The sequence below is a fragment of the Cetorhinus maximus genome, chromosome 26 (assembly GCF_964194155.1).
Source record: "Cetorhinus maximus chromosome 26, sCetMax3.hap1.1, whole genome shotgun sequence".
Lineage (NCBI taxonomy): Eukaryota > Metazoa > Chordata > Chondrichthyes > Lamniformes > Cetorhinidae > Cetorhinus > Cetorhinus maximus.
Genome location: NC_135904.1, coordinates 29216917 through 29240098, shown reverse-complemented (window position 1 = coordinate 29240098; position 23182 = coordinate 29216917). Strand labels below are relative to the sequence as shown.

Genomic DNA, 23182 nt, shown 5'->3' with positions numbered 1-23182 from the left:
ATCACATTGTTAACCACATTCATAATAAAAACAATGTTGGCACAATGAGGATGTTAATCTGTGATGCCAACACAACCAAAGTAGAAGCATAAGAAGCATATCCCATATCCTCTCCGCCTCTGGAATATCACGCACCTCATCCATGCTCTTGTCACTAGAGACCTGACTAACTCAATGGTCTGCTGGCCAGCCTCTCTCTCTCTAACACTTTCTCTCTCCATAGACATTGGCAAGAAGACCAGGGAGAACTCACATGCTCTTCTTCAAAATAGCATTTTGGGATCTTTACATCCACATAAGAGGAAAATGAGGACATGGTTTAACATCTAACTTGAAAGACAGCACCTCCACTAGTGTAGCACTCTCTCAGTACTGCACTGGAGTATCAGCCTAGATTGTTGGGCTCAAATTCTGGAGTGGGACTTGAACCCATAATCTTCAGATTAATCTTTAAGAGCTACTTCCCAATGAGTCAAGGCTGAGACCTAAGGATGAACAGTAATAGTAAGACTTAAGAGTAAGAGTGAAGCTAGCATTGTGCATGTAATATTATTTTAAATTTGATTACTGCAAATATTTGTCATCTCTGTAAGATATTGGGGTTCACCTCTGCTATCTCTGTTCTATTTTGTATGGAACCACCCAGGTGTCTGCTGACCTACTTTGGCTCCTAGTGCTTCAAAGTTAAAATTCTTATCCTTGTGTTTGAATCCCTCCACAGCCTTGCCCCTCTTTATTCCTGTGACTTTCTCCAGCTCTCCACCACCACCCCCAGAACTCTCCACTCCTCTGATCCTGGCCTCCTATGCATCCCCCTTTCCACCATAGGTAACCATGCCTTTAGGTCAGTCATTCTCAGACGTTTTTTGTCTATGGGCCACTTAGGCAGTGCAAAAACACCCTGCGTACATCTACCAGTCCTACCCCACCCACTGTGCTTGTCACCACAAAAACATCATCAGAATTAATGGGAAGAATGGAGCTGCTTTTGATGAGACTCCAATGAGGTGATGTCTGGTTCCAAACTGGAGAGGTTCAGTCTCATGTCAGGCTCCACGTTCAGCCAGTTCCTCTTCTTTGTTTTCAGCTCCACAAGTGTTGAACATCAGATCTAACAGTCGTGTGCTGTAGCAGTAACATAAAGCTTGCTTATAATAATTGCACCATTGTTGCTGACAGTCTCATGCTGCACATGGGGGGCGCTCGTCTGGTTGTGCGATGTCATGTGACTGCTGGGAGTGAGAGCTCTGGCCTATTCTCCCATAGGACCTTGGCTGTGGTGTTGTGTATCAGTGACTTGTATTTTGGACCAGCCCGCGGACCGCCTGGAGAACCCTCATAAACCACGCTTCAAAAACCACTGGCCTAGACTTCACTCTTCGAAGTCCTTTCTCTAAACCCTTATGCCTCTATACCACTCCCTCCTTCTAAGAGCCTCCTTAAAACCCACCCCTTTGACCCAGCTTCTGATCGTCTCTCTGAACAGCTCCACCCGGCTTGTTGCCCATTTTATGATTACGCCTCAATGAATCACTTCGGTAACTATGTGAACAGCGAGTTTTTATTTATTCAGCTTTCTGCATCTTCTTTAATTGTAACATTCTTAGCCTCTCTCGTTTTGATATGCAGATGACATTTGACTATACTCTTCAAGCTCACTTTGAAGAGTGAGACCACCTGTACTGTTCTTTTCCATGCAACATGAGGAATGAGTCAAATTAAACCTAGAAAGAAGGCTGTGTGAGAACTTCTGAAAAGCATTAAAGAATGGTTTAGTTCAAGTGTGTGCTATTCTTGGCTTGTTTTGCTTCTGAACCGAGAGGATTTGAAGATCTGTAGATCAACTGCATTGTGCAACGAGTTGGCCAACTTGATTACGCACAGCATGTTACAATAATGTTTTGACCCATTCCTGTTTGGAGATTAACTCTGAGGTGTGGGTACATTAGGCATTTCATTTTTCTGTCAGCGTAGGAGTCCTGTTTTGGCTAAAGTGACTAATTACAGGAGCGTGCAAACAAAAAAGGAAGTTCCTTTTATGAAATCGGATTTATTCAAAGTCGGACTGCATGGGAATGGGCATTAATGGCTGTTGCTAAGGAGCTGTGGAATATTATACCACTGGGGAACAAGGGCAAACAGGTAATTCAAGCAGGCAACCAAGCCAATTGACGCACTGAGTCGGAACTTGCAAGAAGGAGTTAGCTCTGTTACTGCTGGTTGATGTTCTATCGTCATTGACTATAAACAGTCAGCAACAGGCTACCTCACAAGGAATGCAAATTGATTTTCTGGTAAGCACTATGACTGTTTGCATCTTTGGACTATTAAGAAGGTAACTTAGATGGTCTTGACTTGTTAGCTGGTTTAATATGTTTCCGCGTGCTCACTTTTTGGACCTGCTTTAGGTTTGAGTGTTAAAGAATGAAAGATTTGCGTTTTTGTTGCGCCCTGTAAATCTCTCAGCCACCAACGTACGTTTGACGTGCAGTCATTTGTATAATGTAGGAAATTTGGGGGCTAATTTGTACACAGCAAGCTCCCACAAACAGCAGCAGCCAGAGAACCTGGTTTCTGATGGCAATAAATATTGACCAGGACAGCTGGGAAAACTCCTCTGCTTTTCTTTGAAATAGGCCATGAGATCTTTTATAACCACCCGAGAGACCAGACCAGCCCTCAGGTTATTGCTTCAACTAAAGGGTGGTATCTTCGACAGTGCAGCATTCCCTCGGTACTGCACTGGCGGGTCAGCCTAGATTTTTGTGCTTGGGTCCTGGAACCCACAACCTCAGACTCTGAGGCAAGAGTGCTATTAAATAAGCCATGGCGGATACCTAAAGTGCAAAGAGTAAGAGTGAAGAGTAAGAGTGAAGCTAGCATTATGCTCGGAACGTTACTTTAAATTTGATTATTACAATTATCCAGCATCTCTGTAAGCTATTCAGCCAGATTTTCAACTTGTCACCCAAGGAATGAATAGCGTTGTGGATCTGGAACTTGTCATAGAATCTTTCATTTCTACTGACTTCTGTTTTTAATTTAGTCAAACTGAATACTCGGAGGGCACTACCAGCTTATGGAGAGTTGCTGGAGTACAGAATGTTCTGCTAAAGGAATCATTTAAAGGCGAGGGCACTGCAGCTTTTAGAGAGAGATTGGGTGAATGTTTGAAATGAAGGAAGGTGTTGGGTGGCCGATGGATAAGTTTATGTCTGGGCTACACAGGGAAAATCTGGCCTCTTATGTTTTAAGAGTTTTCTCTCTTTCTGTGAAATGGTAATGGGGGGGTAGCAGATTTTATTCTGGTCACTTCTGCCTGATGTCTCTGATGTCGGTGCTCCTACGGTACTGATCTCTGTGCAGTGGCTGAATGGGCAGAATCATGCAAATCCTCCAAAACCTACAAAAAAACAATTAGGATCCCTGCTCTGTCCCTGGCACCACACCTACCCCCTGCCATTACACCCCCTCCCCACCTACCCACCCAGCAACGACTTACTGCTACCAGCTGGGAGACCCTCTGAACATTCCCACTCCTGGACATAACCTCACGCTGGCAGATTTCTCTTGCTGCTCATGAGCACGCCCGATTCGCTCGCTGCCACTCTTCCACTGCCACCCGCTGCCAGCCGGCAACCATTTCCTGCCCTCTGGTGAGGCCAGGCGGCCGAAACCTCCCAGCGAGTCCTGGAAAGATGGCAACGCTTATGACGACTTGCGCCACGTGAGTCAACCTGTCCCTTCTGGCAGTTAAGATGGCCCCTGCCGTTTGAGGTCTATTGGAACCGCTCCACCCATACTCCCTACCCCACCCTCACCCATCGCCCAGCTGAGGGTAGAAGACGGAAGAGTGTCAGGGCTGAATAAAGCCACAAGCCCCAAAACCCAATGTGGATTGACCTCTGTGACTCCTCGCCACAAGCATCCAGTCTGCATTGGCTTCGACTGGCTTTTGGTTTTCGAAGTGCATAACATCTCCAGGAAAAGAAATTCTGAAGCGTCATTCTCAGTTTTAAAAGAAACAGACTGTGAATGATGTTCTGGGAAAAGAAAGAGGTTCAAAAATTGGGAATTTGAAAAAAAAAACCCTTGTTGAGAAGGTGGGAGCTGGAGGAAGTATCACTTCCTGTCATACTGCAAGGTTCAGTGGCTGCAGTGCGCAGTGTGGCTGATAGAGAATGTCTTCTTGGTCCTGCCTCTCCTTATCTCTTTAACCTCCTCCAGCCCTGCAGCCGTCTGAGGCATCTGAGCTCCTCCAATTCTGGCTTCTTGCTTGTCCCCAGTTTTAGTTGTTCCACGACCAGCGGTCATACCTCAGCTGCTTGGCCCTATGGGCTCTGGAATTCCCTGTCTAAACCTTTCTGCCTCACTGGTTTTCACTCCTCCTATAAACACAACGTTTTCACCCAGCTTTTGGTCCCCTGTCCTTTTATCACTTCATGTGGCTCGGTGTCAAGTTCTCTTTGATTATTCTCCTGTGAAGTGCCGTGGATCATTTCACTATGTTCAAGGCACTGCATAAATGCAAGTTGTTGTTGTTGTTGTTGTTGTTGAAAAGCATCCAACATTCCACCACGGAATATGACCAAAATTGATAAGCACAGAACTAGCTTGCCAAGAAATGTTCTGCTTGGATTGGGATCACTCTCGGTTCTTTACCCCTGCACAATGGGAGCAAATTGGGAATTGATGCGATTGGAACAGAACGATGCTCGGGTCACGGATGAGTTGGGCCGGCCTTGTTCAGTGTGAATGAGAACAAAGTGCAGCTTCAGGCAGTTCATGTGGAAAGTGGCGACACTGTGCAAAAATCCAGGTGGCGTGTTCCAAACTCGATATATGTTAATGTTTTCTCACCTTAAGGGTTAACAGTCAAGACATCAACACAATTGTCTTGATTAAAGGGAAGGAGTGAGACTGAGGAGTGAAGCATGGCCCCCATGGAGCTGAAGGGACTGGCTTAGTGAACAACTGGGTAAGTGTTTTGTTTCTGTTGCAATGATGTTTTATTGTGTTGGTTCGTAGACAGAATTCTCTGCGAGCCGTACACTAGAGAAGTTCTTGCAGATGCAATCATTTTTGGACTCCTTCTGAGGTTGGACTAATCATTAATCAGTTTTACAACTGTTGTACAGATCCTTTCTGTCACAATCACAGAAATTGTGAGATTAATGTCCACCTAAGGTGATCGGAAAGGCCGTAAATTATGAGAACAAGTTACATAAACATGGCTTCTGCTCTATTGAGTGAACTGAGTGAGGTATTTAAAATGTTAAAGGGATACACTAAAATAGATAGAGAGAAACTATTTCCTCGGGTGGTGGAAATCAAGAACGAAAAGACTTTGGGCATGAAATTCACGCGGGTAATGTCGCAAAAAGCTGACTCCATTCCATGCAATCTACACACGTAACCCAGCTGGAGTGGGGTATGAAGGTGCATCCCCTGCATGCACCTGAAGTCTCTAGGTGTGTGAGATTATGATATTATTGATGTCCGTGGGCTGATGCTGTGTATGTGCAGCCACTTATTCACTCCTTATTCACTCCTGAAACAGCAAGCATCAGGAAGCACAATGATCTCTGTTAAGAACATGAGAAATAGGAGCAGGAGATGACCTGCTATATCCATCAAGCCTGTTGCACCTTTTGATATGATCATGACCAATATTGGGCTTCAGCGTCACTTTCCCTCCTGCTCCCCATATCCCTCGATTCCCTGAGAGGCCATAAATCTGTCTATCGCAGCTTTAAATGTATTCAGTGATGGAGCATCCACAACCCTGTAGGAAATTCCAAAGATTCACAACCCTTTGAGTGAAGACATTCCTCCTCATCTCAGTCCCTTGTCCTGAGACTGTGCCCCCCTCCCTCTGCCCCCTCTCCGGTTCTAGATTCCTCACCCAGGTGTCTACCCTGTCAAGCCCCTTCACAATCTTGGATGTCAATGGGATCACCTCTCATTCTTCTAAACTCTAGAGAATATAGAGCCAATTTACTCAACCTCTCGCCGTCGGACAACCCTTTCATCCCAGTGACCGATTTAATGAACCTTTGCTGTACTGTCTCCAATGCAAGTATATTCTTCCTTAAATATGGAGACCAAAATTGCGCACAGTACTCCAGATGTGGTCTCACCAAAGCCCAACAATTGTAGCAAGACTTCTTTATTCTTGTACTCCAATCCCCTTGCAATAATGGCCAACATGCCATTTGCTTGCTGTACCTGCATTCTAACTTTTTATATTCCTTGTATGAGTCCACCCACTTGCATCTGAACATCAACATTTTAATAAATATTCTGCCTTTCTAGTCTTACACCTAAAGTGAATAACCTCACACTATCCCACATTATAGCCCATCTGCCACCTTGTTACCAACTCACTTAACCTACCTATATCTCTTTGCAGTCTGCCTGTGTCCTCCTCACAGCTTTCATTCCCACCTAGCTTTATATCATCAGTAAACTTGGATACATTACACTATGGGCAGAATCGTCCCAGATTTGCGCTAAGTGTGGTAGCGGGAGTGAGAAAAGACGTTTTACCCCTCAGCCACAATGGCGGGTTTTCATGCTGTATCATCTGCTCCTCGTCTCATTAATTATGCAGCAACACAAACATGTCATCTCACTGCCGGGCAGCCTCTGAATTGACCACTATGCTGTTACCCCACTGTTTCCTCACTCTGGGTGCCATATCTAAACTGCAGCCTCGCACACAGTTCTCAATGCTTGCAGCCCAGGACAGCCCCAGTGGAGATGTGGCCCTGAAAGCCAAGAAGAGTTCAGTGACCCATCACTGCAATGCCTTTTGGAGGCCCGCCATGATGTCCTCCACCCCCACTCTGGCTGCAGGAGGTCCAGCAATCTCCCCTCTCCGGCTTGGGAGGCAGTGGCAGTGGTGGTCAGCGCTAATGCTGCACGGAAGAGGTTGGCCATCCAGTGCAGATCGAGGATGAATGACCTGATCCGTGTCACCAGGGTAAGGCAACCTTCTCATCACTCTAAACTCACACACTCACAAGCTCATCACACATTCACTCACATCTCACTCACTGCCAGCTCAAGGGACATCACTCATCACCACTCACTCACTCACACGCACCCTCACATTTCCATCTGGCCTCATTTCCTCTGGACACTGCCTCCTCAATCCTCACCATCTTGAGGCCACTTGCACAGATCAATGTGTGCCCCCACACACACCCTGGGATACCCCCCTTCCCCAGTACAGCCCTCACCCTGCAGCCTCTTTCCTTGCCTGAGGCCACTTCTCCACCTTCCCCAAGCAGTCATTGGAAAACTACTCCCATCTTACGGCTGGTCTGTTAGGTAGAGACCTGCCCATGAGCCCTCCTAAAATTGATGTGGTGCTGTCTGCAAAGCCTGGTGCTGATGATTGCAAATGCTGCCCGAAGTAAGGTGGGCAAACAAACCTCAAAATCCCGAGTGAAGTACAGCTTGCCAAGTGCACATTGCTAATGTGCAGTTGTGAAACACGTTGGCAATCATGCCAACGTGCCCAGATGATCCAGCGTGGGGGGATGATTCCGGCAAGCAGGGCTTATAACGAGCCGCTAAAGTATTGAAATTAGGTTCCCGACGTTGGGGGTGGGAAATGCAGTCCGCCATTGACAGGCAGAGCGGACGATCACAAACTGGTTTCATGACGATGTAAAACTAATTTTTGGCCTTCTCACCTTATTGCCTGCTCACGCCTGCCATGATGTCCGTCACCAACAGGAGCAGAAGATTCTGGCCTATGTCCCTTTGTCTAAGTCATTAATATAGAATGTAAATAGCTGAAGCCACAGCACTGATCCTTGCGGCACTCCACTAGTGCCAACTTGAAAATTCCCCATTTATTCCTACTCTCTGCTTCCCGTCTGTTAACCAATCCTCTGTCTATGCTAGTACATCACCCCCAACTCCATGAACCCTTATCTTGTGTATTAACCTTTTGGGTGGAACCTTATCGAATGCCTTTTGGAAATCCAAGTATATTACATTTACCGGTTTCCCTTTATCTACCCTACTAGTTACATACTCAAATTTGTCAAACAGCATTTCCCTTTCGTAATACCATGCTGACGTGATCTATTCATATTGTGCTTTTTGAAGTGCATTGTTAAAAGTTCCTTAATAATAGATGCCAGCACTTTCCTGATGACCAATGTCAGACTAACTGGCGAGTAGTTCCCAGTGTTCTCTTTCCCTCCTTTCTCGAATGGCAGAGTTACATGTGCCAACTTTCAATATGTTAGGATCATTTCAGAATCGAGGGAATTTCAGGAAATCATAGCCAGCACATCCACTATCGCTGCAGTTACCTCCGAGGATTTTGGCCATCGGGTCTTGGGGATTTGTCAGATTTTAGTCCCTTGAGTTTCTCCAGTACTTTTTCTCTGCTGAATTAATTACCTTAATTTCCTCACTCTTGTTAGCCTCCAGGTTAACCCCTCTTTCTGATATATAACTTGTGTCTTCTACTGTAAAGACGGGCACAAAATATTTGTTCAATGCCTCCACCATTTCCTCATTCCCCATGATAATTTCTCCTATCTCTGCTTCAAAGCGACCAACATTTACTTTAGCTACTCACTTTTATACTTGTTAAGGATCTTACAATCTGTTTTTATATTCCTGGCTAATTTGCTCTCATTCTATTTTTTCCCTTCTAATCAACTCTTGGTGGCCCCTTTGCTAGTTTCTAAAAGACTCTCAATCCCCAGACTTACCATTATTCTTTGCAGTGCTATAAATCTTTTCTTTTAATATAATACTATTCTTAACCTCCTTCGTAAACCAGAGATGGCTCTATCTCGCTGAATTTTTCAATGGAATGTTTTATTTTGAACATTTTGAATTGTTTCTTTCAATGCTTCCCACTGTTCATTTACTGCCATACTTTTTAGTTTATTTACCCAATCAACCTTAGCTAGCTCTCCCCTCATACCTATGTAATTGGCTTTGTTTAAGTTTAAGATTCTTGTTTGTGATTGGAGTTTAAAGTTTTCAAACTTAATGTGGAATTCAATGGTATTATGATCACTATTTTCTTATGGCATTTCTAATTAACCCTGCCTCGTTACACAATACTAGATCTGAGATAACCTTATCCCTAGATGGCTCCATAACATATTGCTCCAGAAAACTGTCACAAAAGCATTCTACAAACTCATCTTCCAGATCACCTTTGTCAATTTGATTGTTCCAGTCTATATGAAGATTAAAGTCCCCACGAGTATTATATTGCCTTTGTTACAAGCTCCAATAATTTCTTGTATAGTCTTTTGTCCAACAGTATAATTACTGTTAGGGGCCTATAAAATACCAGCATCTTCTGACTCTTGCTATTCCTAAACACCACCCATACTGATTCTACTTCCTGATTTTCTGAGCCAAGATCCTTTCTCACTAATGTCATTATGTCTTCCTTGATTATCAGGGATATCCCTCCCCCTTTTCCATTCTGCCTGTCTTTTTTGAAATGTTATGTACCCTGGAATATTTATTTCCCAACCTTGGTCACCTTGTAACCATGTAACTCTATAATGGCAATTAGATTTAAACCATTTACCTCTATTTGTGCCACTAATTCATCTATCTTATTGCGGATGTTTTGTGCATTCAGATAAAGAGCCTTTAAGTTTAATTTTTTTCACCACTATTCCATACTAAGGTGCCTAAGGTACCCATATCTTACTCTCTGATGCATTATTACCATTAAACTCTCTGTCCTTTCCTGTCCCACTCAGCTTGTCTTTACCCACATTGATATACCTTCCCATTGCCTCAATCTTTATTTTTAGATTGCTAAATCTCCCTTAACTTGAACCCTCCTCCCCCACTGTTAGTTTAAAGCCCTTTTTCTCCACTCTGGCCATTTTTGCAGGTGCACTCTTATGTTTGTATGCTCTGTCTTTTCCTGTCATGCTGGTTATCATTACCTGTATTGCAACCCTGCGCTATTGCTTTCTCCTCTCTCTTTAACTTTCCAAACCTCCCCCATGTGAACCCTCCCCACACAACTCATCTGTTATCTATTCTTATATTAAGTAGCTTAATTAGTTAAGCTATAAATTTAATGCAGTACTTACATCTCCTCAGTACCGAATTAAACTGTTGCCCCTGCTTAGAGGAATGAAACTTTAAAACTCACCAACCAATCACCAACCTACTCACCTAATTAATGCCTTTGAACACTCACCAGCTACTACAGGCTGAAAAAAGAGTATAAAAAGCAGCACCTCTGTCCCCTCTGCACCAAATTCACAATTACACTAAATTCCCAAGACAGCACTCACTCCTCATTTCACTCCAGAAAGTTAAAAAGGAATGGAACCGGATGGACCACCAGGCATTGATCTAGGCACCAAAAACAACAATGGCAAACTCAGCCCTGTTGCCCCTGGGGGCCAGTGCCAAAATTGGGAGAGCTGCCTCACAGACTATTCAAGCAACAGCCTGACACAGTTGTACTCACAGAATTATACCTACAGACAATGTCACAGACACCACCATCACCATCACCGGGTATATTCTGTTCTACTGGCAGGACAGACCCAGCAGAGGTGGTGGAATAGTGGTAACAGTTGGGAGGGAGTTGCCCTTGGAGTCCTCAACCTTGACTCCAGACCACATGAAGACTCATGGCATCCGGTTAAACATGGGCAAGGAAACCTCCTCCTGACTACCACGTATCAGCCCCTGCTGACGAATCAGTGCTCCTTCATATTAAACACTACTTGGAGGAAGCAATGAGGGTGACAAGGACGCAGAATGTACTCTGGGTGGGGGACTTCAATGTCCGTCACCAAGAGTGGCTCGGTAGCACCATTACAGACCGAGCTGGCCGAGTCCTAAAGGACATGACTGCGAGACTGGGTCTGCAGGTGGTGAGGGAGCCAACAAGAGGGAAAACACACTTGACTCATCCTCACCAACCTGCCTGCCACAGATGCATCTGTCCATGACAGTATAGGTAGTAGTGACCACCGCACATTCCTTGTGGAGACAAAGTCCCGTCTTCACATTGAGGATACCCTGCACCGAGTTGTGTGGCACTACCACCATGCTAAATGGGATAGATTTTGAACAGATCTAGCAACTCAAGACTGGGCATCCATGAGGCGCTGTGGGCCATCAGCAGCAGCACAATTGTACTTAACCACAATCTGTAACCTCATGGCCTGGCATATACCCACTGTACCATTACCATCAAGCCAGAGGATCAACCCTAGTTCAATGAATACCAGGAGCAGCACCAGGCATACCTAAAAATGAGGTGTCAACCTGGTGAATCTTCAACACAGGACCACTTGCGTGCCAAACAGCATTAGCAGCAAGTAATAGACAGAGCTAAGCGAGTCCAAAACCAATGAATCAGATCTAAGCTCTGCACTTTGCCACATTGAGTCGTGAATGGTGGTGGATGATTAAACAACTCACTGGAGGAGGAGGCTTCACAAATATCCCCATCCTCAATGATGGAAGAGCCCAGCACATCAGTGCTAAGATAAGGCTGAAGCATTCGTGACAATCTTCAGCCAGAAGTGCCGAGTGGATGATCCATCTCGGCCTCTTCTGGAGGTCCCGAGCATCACAAATGCCAGTCTTCAGCCAATTCGAATCACTCCACGTGATAGCAAAAAATGACTGAAGGCACTGGATACTGCAAAGGCTATGGACTCTGACAATATTCCGGCAGTACCACTGAAGACTTGTGCTCCAGAACTTGCCGCGCCCCTAGCCAAGCTGTTCCAGTACAGCTACAACACTGGCATCTACCCAGCTATGTGGAAAATTGCCCAGGTGTGTCCTGTACACAAAACACAAGACAAATCCAACCCGACCAATTACCGTCCCATCAGTCTATTCTTGATCATCAGTAAAGTGTTGGAAGGGGTCATCAACAGTGCTATCAAGCAGCACTTGCTTAGTAATAACCTGCTCACTGACGTTCAGTTTGGTTTATGCCAGGGACATTCAGCCTCTGGCCTCATTAGAGCCTTGATTTAAGCATGCACAATAGAGCTGAACTCCAGAGGTGAGGTGAGAGTGATTGCCCTTGACATCAAGGCAGCATTTGACAGAGTGTTGCATCAAGGAACCCGAGCAAAATTGGGGTCAATGGGAATCAGAGGGAAAGCTCTCCGCTTGTTGGAGCCGTACCTAGCACAAAGGAAGATGTTTGTGGTTGTTGGAGGTCGATCATCTCAGTCCCTGGACATCACTGCAGGAGTTCCTCAGGGTAGCGTCCTCAGCACAACCATCTTCAGCTGTTTCATCAATGACTTTCCTTCCATCATAAGGTCAGAAGTGGGGATGTTCTCTGATGGTTGCACAATGTTCAGCACCATTCGCAACTCCTCAGATACTGAAGCAGTCCATGTCCAAATGCAGCAAGACTTGGACAATATCCAGGCTTGGGCTGACAAATGGCAAGTGACATCCATGCCACACAAGTGCCAGGCAATGACCATTTCCAACAAGAGAAAATCTAACCATCGCCCCTTAACATTCAATGCCATTACCATCACTGAACTCCATTATCAACATCCTGGGGGTTACCATTGACCAGAAACTGAACTGGGCTAGCCATATAAATATTGTGGTTACAGCAACAGGTCAGAGGCTAGGAATCCTGTGGCGAGTAACTCACCTCCTGACTCCCCAAAGCCTGTCCACCATCGACAAGGCACAAGTCAGGAGTGTGACGGAACACCCTCCACTTCTCTGGATGAGTGCAGCTCCCACAACACTCAAGAAGCTTGATACCATCCAGGACAAAACAGCCCGCTTGTCTGGCACCCCATCCACAAACATTCGCTCCCTCTATCACTGACACATTGGCAGCAGTGTGTACCATCTACAAGATGCACTGCAGGAACTCACATAGGCTCATTAGACAGCACCTTCCAAATGTACGACCTCTACCATCTAGACGGACAAGGGCAGCAGGAATGGGAACACCTCCCAAGTTCCCATTCAAGCCACTCACCATCCTGACTTGGGAATATATCGCCGTTCCATCACTGTCGCCGTCCCTCCCTAACAGCGCTGTAGGTGTACCTACCCCACATGGACTGCAGTGGTCCAAGAAGCCAGCTCACCGTCACCTACTCAATGGCAATTAGGGATGGGCAATAAATGCTGGCCCAGCCAGCGACGTCCACATTCCATGAATGAATCAAAAAAAGCACCTTGTCTTTCGGTTAGACATTTTGCAACCCCTCGGACTCAATATTGAGTTCAACAAATTCAGATCATCCCTTCTGCCTCTATTTTTTCAGACAGCTGCTGTTGGTGTTAATACCGCTTTTTCCATTTACACCTCCTCTAGACCAAACTCTTGTTCTTTACTTATCCCATTTTATGTTGCATTATCACCCCTTTTGTCAGTTAATCAGTCCTGCCCTCTACCGTATGTCGGAGCTTCCCTTTCGTTCTTCCCCTATCCAACCCCTTCCCTTGCCTCTCTACTTACTTAAAACCTGCTACAGCTTTTTTCAGATAAAAGCAAAATACTGCGGAAGCTGGAAATCTGAAACAAAAATCAGAAGAAGGGTCGGACAGACTCGATAGGTTAACTTTGTTTTTCTCTCTGTGGATGCTCGTCAGACCTGCTGAATTTTTCCAGAATTTTCTGTTTTTGTTACAGCTTTTTTCAGTTTGGACACAAGCTGATTGAACTGAAACTTTCATTCTTTTTCTTTCCATGGATGCCGCTGAGCGTTCCCATTTTTTTCTTTATTTTAGAATTGCAGCATCTGCAGTACTTTATATTTTGATTGGCTTTTAAAAAAAAACATTCATTCATGGGATGTGAGCATCACTGGCAAGGCCATCATTTCTACCCTTGCCTAATTGCCCTTGAGCCGCCTTCTTGAACTGCTGCACATCCACATGTTGGACATACATTCACAGCGCTTCCCCCACCTCCACTGTAGTGGCTTTGATACAACCAAGTGGCTTGCTAGGCTATTTTAGATGCTACATTGATCTTGTTGTCACATGTAGGCCAGACCAGGTAAAGATGGCAGATTTCCTCTAGGTTTTTGTGATAATCCAGTTATTTTATGGTCATTATTAATGAGACTAACATTTTATTTCAGATTTATTAATTGAATATGTTGAAGACAGAAATTGATAGATGTCTGGAGACTAATGACATCAAGGGATATGGAGATGGCATGGGAAAGTGGTATTGAGGTGATGATCAGCCATGATCTAATTAAATAGCAGAACAGGCTCAACAGCCTACTCCTAACTTCCAGGGTGGGATTTGAATTCATGCCTCTATAGCATGAGCCCAGGGCTCTTAGTTACTAATCCAGTAACAATACCACTATGCTACCATCGCCTTGATTTTTAATGCTTTCCAAGTAACTGGTGGATGGTGATAAATATTACCTTTGCAACACAGGGTACTGGTGGATGGTGATAAATATTACCTTTGCAACACAGGGTAACTGGTGGATGGTGATAAATATTACCTTTGCAACACAGAGTCCCAAGAAGAAATAAAAAAATGTTGTCAAATGCCACTCTTTAGGATGGAGAGTTTTTCATCTTAGTTTAAAAATGTGACCTATTTCTAATGTTTGTGACTGCCAGAAAATAAGAGAAGCTGTAAATGTTTAAATGGGCTTATAATCTATATCATCTTACTGATCAGAAATGTCACTATCATTTCCCCAGTGTCAACGTTTCTGAATATAGCTCATGACATAAGATACAGTGAGATAAAAGGTATGTTATTGCTTTTAATGCTAATCAAACAAAGGTGTGAAGTTGTTCACTTGAAACAAATGGAAAAATAAACCAATTATGCTTCTGCTCCACTTAACACGATTAGTCCGAACTGCAACTTTGCTTCTTTCTCTTGTAACATTCTTAGAATAAAGAGTTACCTGAGCTGAATAACCTGTAGTCCAGCTGCAACAGTTGACCTTCAGTTGTTATCGGTTATGTGGTTCTGTATGAGACCAACTAAAAACACTCAGTATGTACTTCTCACTCTATCAAAAGAGTTCAACTCAACACAAAACCATAATAAGATATGATGTGACAGTGCACCTTATATATTCAATGATTCTGCACCTTGGTTGTCTCCAAATTGAACCCAACATGAATAATTCACCTATAATATGCACCACCTTAATTATTATTACTTTATCAAGGCATAATAAGTAGACTCTGGCATAACTAATGCATTATTTATTTGTAAATAAAGAGCTGCAATTTAAACATCACCAGAATTTGAGGCTGATAAATATTTACTGTCTAATCTCCAAGGAGAGTTCCAAGCAAAGAGTTTTCTTTTGACAATTTGTTTGCATTTTTCTGTGGTAGAACCTTATTTAGAATGGAATATGGAGGAAGTGCATGTAGGTTAGAATGTTTGAGGGAGGAAGGTTAAGAGGATCACTGACCAAGTAGAATTGATGAAGCAGACTTGAGAACATAACCTAGCCTTCCCCTCCAGTGCAGTATCAAGGGAACACTGCACTGCCTGATGTACCATCTTTCAGTTGAGATATTAAACCAAGGTTACACCTGCCCACTCTGGTGGACATGAAAGATCTCACAACACCATTTCAAAGAAGACCACTCTGTTCTAGTCAATATTTATCCCTCAAACAATAAAAGCCACAACAGGTTATCTGGTTATCATGTTACATGGCTATGGAACCTTGCTGTGCACAAATTGCTTGTCATATTTCCTACGTTACACTAGTGTCTTCGCTCCAAATGTACTCAATTGGCTGTCTAGCACTTTGGGATGTCCTGGATGGGATGAATGGCTCTATATAAATGCAGGTTCTTTCTCGAAAGGTTGTGACAGAGAGTTTGGAGGCTGAAGGTGAGAGAGGGATCAGCCAACAGATGAAAAGCTTGTTCTTGTTCCCTGTATCCATTGCTTCATGAATGAATTGATATAAGTCCTAAAACTTCAATGGCAACAAGATTGAAATAGTTTTTAACTGGAGGGCTCGAGTTTAGGAATGAACTGGTACTGGGTCTCACACGCAAGGTGTGCAGGTTGGGACAGAAGGTGAGGTACCAATTTCACGGCCCTCACCACTCTCCTGGAAAATTGCATGGGTCACAAACTGTGAACTCCTTTACTCGAACCTCCAACTGGCTGCTCCACTGAGCCGATGCTCTCACTAGAAGAGCTATCTCGAAATCTTTACCATGTGATCCTTGCAGATTCTGGCAAGCAGTAATTTTACTGCTTGTTTTTAAATCTCTTACTCTAATAGAAAAACTGGAATAAAGATGGGAAGTAGACTGGAATTCAGTCAAAATGGATCAACATGGAGGAATATAATCACTGGAGTCTATTTGTTACTGAGCTATGATGAAGGTGAAAGGGTGGTCTTCAAGATGAAAAATAGTTTTGATAGAGTAAATAAGGTGGAACTGTTTCCACTGGCAGGAGGGCCGGTAACCTGAGGACACAGATTTAAAATAATTGGCAAAATGGATCAAGGAGAGAAGGAGATGTTTTTATACAGTAATTTGTTACAATCTGGAACCCACTGCCTGAAAGGCTGCTGGAAGCTGATTCAACAGTAACTTTATTAACGATAACTTTATTATCAACAGTAACGGAATTAGATATATACTTAAAAAAGGAAAGATTTGCTGGGCTGTGTGGAAAGAGTGGGACTAACTGGATAACTCTTACAAACAGGCAGCACAGGCACAATAGGCTGAATGGCCTCCTTCTGTACTGTATCATTCTATTAATTCTTTTTTTAAAAATTCATTTGTGGGACCTGGGTCTCGCTGGCTAGGTCAGCATTTATTGCCCATTCCTAATTACCCTTGAGAAGGTGATACTGAGCTGCCTTTTTGAACCACTGCAGTCCATGTGGTGTAGGTACATCCACAATGTACTTAACAAAGGAGTTCCAGGATTTTGACCCAGCGACAGTGAAGGAACGGCGATATATTTCCAAGTCAGGATGGTAAATGGTTTGGAGGGGAATTTGCAGATGGTGGTGTTCCCATGCGTCTGCTGCTCTTGTCCTAAATGGTAGCTGTCATGGATTTGGAACATGCTGTCTGAGGAGCCTTGGTGAGTTCCTGCCGTGCATCTTGTAGATGATACACACTGCTGCTACTGTCCGTCGGTGGTGGAGGGAGTGAATGTTTGTGGAAGGGATGCCAATCAAGCGGGCTGCTTTGTCCTAGATGGTGTCAAGCTTCTTGAGTGTTGTTGGAGCTACATTCACCCAGGCAAGTGAATGTATTCCATCACACTCCTGGCTTATTCCCTGTAGATGGTGGACAGGCTTTGGGGAGTCAAGAGGTGAGTTTCTCGCCACAGGATTCCTAGCCTTCGACCTGCTTTTGTAGCCACAGTTTCTATATGGCTAATCCAGTTCAGTTTCTGGTCAATGGTAACACCCCCCCACTCCAGATGTTGATATTAATGCAATGAGATCAGATGGCTCTAGACCTGATTTAAATAGAGTAAAGTCACAGATTCCACATTTGCAAGAGAGTGCTGTGCTCCAACGCCACCTTTATCCCCCTGGTGACATTGTGGGCTTACATAGGATACACAGCACAGAAGCAGCCTACTCAGCCCAAGCTGTCCAAGCCTCTCGAGCCTTTTCCTGTTGTTCCTCATTTAACTCTATCAGCATAACCCTGTATTCCCTGCTCTCTCGTATGCTAATCTAACCTCGCCTTAACTACAGATCTTATTTAGATTCTTGTCTTCCAAGTAATCTGCAACCTCCTCAATACCAAAATGTATTGAAATTTATTTGCCAGTTATGTGTCCAATTTTGCAAGTTTGTTAATTGGTGATTGGTGAGTGAACCCACATAACCTAACACTACTGTTAATGGATAAAGAGTCCGAAGGACTAAGTCTGGCTTGAAAGTGTGAACCCCTCGCCCAGTGGTAAACAGATGTCATCCTGTACGTGATGGGCAATAACCTATCGCCCTGTTGCCACCATCGCTGTGGCCCCAATAGCTCCTCTGTGACCCACAACTGGCTGGCACATTAAAAATGGAAATTGGGGTCCAAGAAAATAATAGAATCCTGAGTGCCGACTATGGGCTGAATTAGCACATTGGTACTGTCCAAGGTAGAAATCACAACACAGAAAGACACCATTCAGTGGGTGGGGACAGGAGTGACATCACCAGGCCTAAAGACACTCTGTGATGGCAGCGAGAAGTTTAACGAGCAACGTTTTTCCTGGCAGCCGCGCCCCTTTCCGGGAGACATAGGGAGAATGTTCATCCAGGCTCAAATCTCCAGCCTGGACTGCCCTCTTCCACTCATTGGGCATCAACGATTTCCAACCTCCCTCCTTCAACTTAGAGACTGGGTGGGCTGCCTAACATCACTGGGGGCCTGAATTAAGTGGGTGCCTCTGGGACACACGAACTTCACCTGCAGCCCACCAGCCTGAATGAAATGTGGCCAGACCCTCGAAATGGACCAGCGTCTCCCGCTGAGGCTAATGGAAGCCACCCAGGACATTCCACACTGGGGAAGGGGAAATGGAATTGGCCCCCGTGACTTTGCGTGTCTCAAGTTAATTCATGTTCACTCATGTTAAATTTACAGAGCCCCCCCCCTGCTCAAATTCCTCGACCTGCAATATTTGAAAATCATGCATTGCACTTGTCGAATATTTAACATGAACAAAAACGAATAAAGTTCTCAATGAGATTTGCTGGTGCAGGTTCCTGGAATAATGCTCATACAGATTATAAGATTTCATTTGCATGTGAACATTCAATATTTTCTCTGCAGTAGTACAGGTGCTGTATGCAAATCATATGTTAATCTGCTGCTGAGCATTAACATAGTCAAGCTGCTATTTTTCGATAAGCATCAGTGTTGAATTTCTGGAAATAAAACTCTTAAATCTGCTTCAATACAATGGCTAACAGCAAGACACTGTTGACATATTAAATAATAGGCGGGAATTGACTGCCTCTGATCCTGACAGGTGGCATGGCGATAGAGATTGGACCTGGCACTGAAAGCCATGACTTTGGTGATGGATGTGGGCATTGGACACACTGTCTGACCATATCAACTGCTGCCGCACCTCACGCTGCTCTGACATCATCAGTAACGATGGCAGGATCAGTCTGGACAGGAAAGATAATCCCTAGCTTCTTTCCTCCACTACTGACCATTGTCTTAACCCCCTCATCATTTTCTGTTCCTCCCTCAGCCCTACTAAACAAATAGAGAAGCTGATGGAGCTCTTTTTCTTCAGCTGTTTTTCCTGCTTTCCCATCAAGTGAAGTCTTTCCCCTCTCTCTGGGTCCTACCCTTATTCTTGAACCCTTATCCCTCTCTAGTTTCTCTAGCCCAAGTTCAACTCTGGCAAGAGACCCAGCTCCTGCTCCTGCAATGGCATTCCGCTAAGCTGGGGAACAAAGGCTCGGTGGGTATGGAGGGGAACAGAAAAGACTGGTTCTGCCCTTAGTGCAAATGCTGTGTTCAGGACACCACGATCTAGATTGAAACCAGTAGAAGTTCTTTCGATTTGAAGAGAGCACCAAGGCTTTATCGATAATTTTCTAAAATAACGTTTCAAATATGAAAGAGCGACTTGCATTTCTATAGCACCTTTCATGATCTCAGGATGCCTCAAAGCATTTTATAGCCGATTGAAGTGTAATCACTGTTGTTATGTAGGAAGCACGGCAGCCAAATTGTGTATAACAGGCTCCCACAAACAGCGATAAGATAATGACTAGATAACCTGTTTTAGTGATGTCGATTGAGGGATAAATATTGGCCAAGGCACCGGGGTGAACTCCCCTGCTCTTCTTCAAAGTAGTGCCATGGGATCTTTTACATCCACCTGATAGGACAAACTGTGCCTTGGTTTAACGGCTTATCTGAAAGACAGTGCAGTACTCCCTTCATACAGCACTGGAGCGTCAGCCTTGGTCATGTCCTCATGTCTGTTTCATGAATACTTCTTCGTTCTCTTAAAGGTCCCCCCCTCTCTGTTTGGTCCTGCGGTTATTCTTCCCAGAATGCCATGCAAATAACATTCCAATCACCAATTATAAGAGTGTCGGTGAATTAAAACGTGAAGTGTTTCCTTTGTGACTTATGAAATCTAGCAAGATAGTTGGTGCAGTATTTGGGAGGAAACAGAAAGACACATTCTACTGTTTCTCCAGCAATGAAAAGATCAAAAAATGTCTCTATGTGATTAGCAATGTTGTTATATCAAGAATGTCATTCCAATCAGCGATGTAGTTAAGTGGATTGGAATATAAGAACAATTTCACTTTAAAGGTTATCTTGTATATCTAATACGAATTACACTCCTCACCCTTTTAACTTCCGTGTCACCTGTGGCTCAGATTGCCCTAGCCCCTGAGTCAGAGAGCTGTGGTTTCAAGTCCTACTCCAGGACTTCAGCACAACAACCCTGGCTGACGCTGCAGTGCGGAGAGATTGCTGCACTGTTGGAGGTGCTGTCTTTTGGATGAGATGTTAAACCGAGGCCTGGTCAGCCCTCTCAGGTGAATGTGAAAGATCAACCTGCCATTATTTTGAAGAGGAACAGGGGAGTTATCCCCGGTGTTCCAATCAATACTTATCCCTCAGTCAGCATCACAAAAACAGAATTTCTGATCATTACAATGTTGTATGTGGGAGCTTTCTGTGTGCAAATTGGCTGCTGTGTGTTTCCTACATTACAACAGTGGCCACATTTCAAAAGTACTCTGTTAGCTGAAAGCGCTTTGGGGTGTTCTGTGGTGTGACAGGTGCTATATAAATGCATGTCTTTCTTTTAAAGTCCTTGTTTGGACACTAAGTTAATGATATTTGTAAATAAGAAAACATTAAAGGTGGAAGATAATATGTGGGACGGCGCATTGAAAAGTAGGTGCATTTACATTGGACTTTATCATGTCTTTGAGATGGCCCAAAGCACCTTATGCTAAGGATCATTTTTGAAGTGGAAATCCTGTTGCCTTGTAGGTGATCAAATCCCACTACAGACTTAGTCAAATAAGGGGACCTGAGGATAATTTTTTTCTATACTGTGAGCTGTTCCGAGCTGGCATGTATTGCTTGAAAGAGCGTTGGGAGTTGGCTCAATTGTAACGTTCAAAAGGGAATTGGCTGTGTACCTGAATAGGAAAAATTTGCACAGCTATGGCAAAAGGGCAAGGGAATAGTACTAATTGGATAGCTCTTTTGAAGGGCTGGTACAAGCTCAGTGGGCTAAATGGCCTCCTTCTGTTGATGCATGGTTTAGTGACAGTGCCCTGGTTGATCTCTACAGCTGAGTTTCTGATGTACAATCTCAATGTATGAAACTTACCCACAGGGACATTCATTTAAAAGATTTACCCCATTATGTAATGCACAAGACATGCTCTACTTAAATGCTATCCAGAAATAGATATATTGGCTTCAGTTTGATGCATGGGAGCTTCACATAAGAACATAAGAAATAGGAGCAGGAGTAGGCTATTCGGCCCCTCAAGCCTGCCCGCTATTCAATAAGATCACGGCTGATCTGCCCCAGGCCTCAACTCCTCTTTCGTTTCAGCTCCTCTTAGCCCTCAACTCCCCGATATTTAAAAAATCTATTCTACCTCCTCTTTAAATACTTTCACTGATCTAGCCTCCACAAATCTCTGGGGTAGAGAATCCCAGACATTCACTACCCTCTGAGAGAAGAAATTCCTTCGCATCTCAGTTTTAAATGAGTGTCCCTTATTCTGTAACTATGTTCCCTAGTTCGAGATTCCCCCTCTAGTGGAAACATCTTCTCAACATCTACCCTGTCAAACTGCCTCAGAATCTTGTACATTTCAATAAGATCACCCCTCATTCTTCTAAACGCTGTTGAATAAAGGCCTAATCTGTTTAGCCATTCTTGATAAGTCAACCCCTTCATTCAGCCTAGTGAATATCTTTTGAACTGTCTCCAATGCCAGTATATCCTTTCTTAAATACGGGGACCAAAACTGTACACAGTACACAGGTGCAGCCTCACCAGGTGCAGTTATAACAAGATTTGCCTATTTTTAAACTCCAACCCCTAGCAATACAGGCCAAAATCCCATTTGCCTTCTTAATTACTTGCTGCACCTGCATGCTAACTTTTTGTGTTTCATGCACAAGAACACCCAGATCCCTCTGTGCTGCACTTCTTTGGAGTCTCTCTCCATTTATGCATGACCTCACACTTCCCTACATTAAACTCTGTCTGCCAAATTTTTGCCCACTCATTCAATCTATCTATATCCCATTGCAGATTCCTTATGTCCTCATCACAACATGCCCTCCCACCTATTTTTGTATTGTCAGCAAATTTGGATACATTACACTCTGCCCCTTCCTGCAAGTCATTAATATAGATAGTAAATAATTGAGGCCCTAGGACTGATCCTTGTGGCACTCTACTAGTTTCGTCTTTCCAATCTGAAAAAGACCCATTAATCCCGACTCTCTGTCTTCTGTGTGTTAATCAATCCTTAATCCATGCTAATACATTACCCCCAATACTGTGAGCTCCTAGCTTGTGTGATAACCTTTTGTGTGGCACCTTATCGAATGCCTTTTGGAAAACCAAATCCACTACATCTACCGATTCACCTTTATCAACTCTGCTTGTTATATTCTCAAAGAACTCTAGCACATTTGTCAAACATGATTTCCCTTTCACAAAACCATGTTGACTCTGTTTGATTGCGTTAAACTTTTCTGAATGTCATGCTATTTCTTCCTTAATAATGAACTCTAGCATTTTCCCAATGACATATGTTAGGCTGACTGGCCCATAGATTCCTGCTTTTTATCTCCCTCCCTTCTTGAACAGGGGCATCACATTAGCAGCTTTGCAATCTGCTGGGACCCTCCCGGAATCCAGTGAGTTCTGGAATATTTTGACCAATGCCTCCACTATCTCTGCAGCCACTTCCTTTAAAACCCTTGGATGCAGGACATCAGGTCCTGGCAACTTGTCTACCTTTAGTCCCATTAGTTTGTCAAATACTTTATGCCTTGTGATAGAGAGTGTTACAAGATCTTCCCTCCCATTAGCTCCTTGCTTATCTGACATCTTTGGGATGTTTATAGTGTCCTCCACCATGAAGACAGATGCAAAATATTGATTTAAATTATCTGCCACTTCCCTGTTCCC

General features: G+C 44.0%; 1 protein-coding gene across 3 annotated transcripts in view; it reads left to right on the top strand.

Annotated features, from left to right (window-relative positions):
* The window catches only part of sema4ba (sema domain, immunoglobulin domain (Ig), transmembrane domain (TM) and short cytoplasmic domain, (semaphorin) 4Ba), a 382578-nt gene that overhangs the window by 81887 nt on the left and 277509 nt on the right, over window positions 1–23182 (top strand). Inside the window, exon 3 of one of the 3 annotated variants that reach the window (XM_078530413.1) lies at window positions 4867–4978. The exons of the other annotated variants lie outside the window; for them this stretch is intronic. The gene's annotated coding sequence lies outside the window, so the exon portion shown is untranslated. The remainder of the gene's footprint in view (window positions 1–4866; window positions 4979–23182) is intronic. 3 annotated transcript variants of the gene reach the window in all.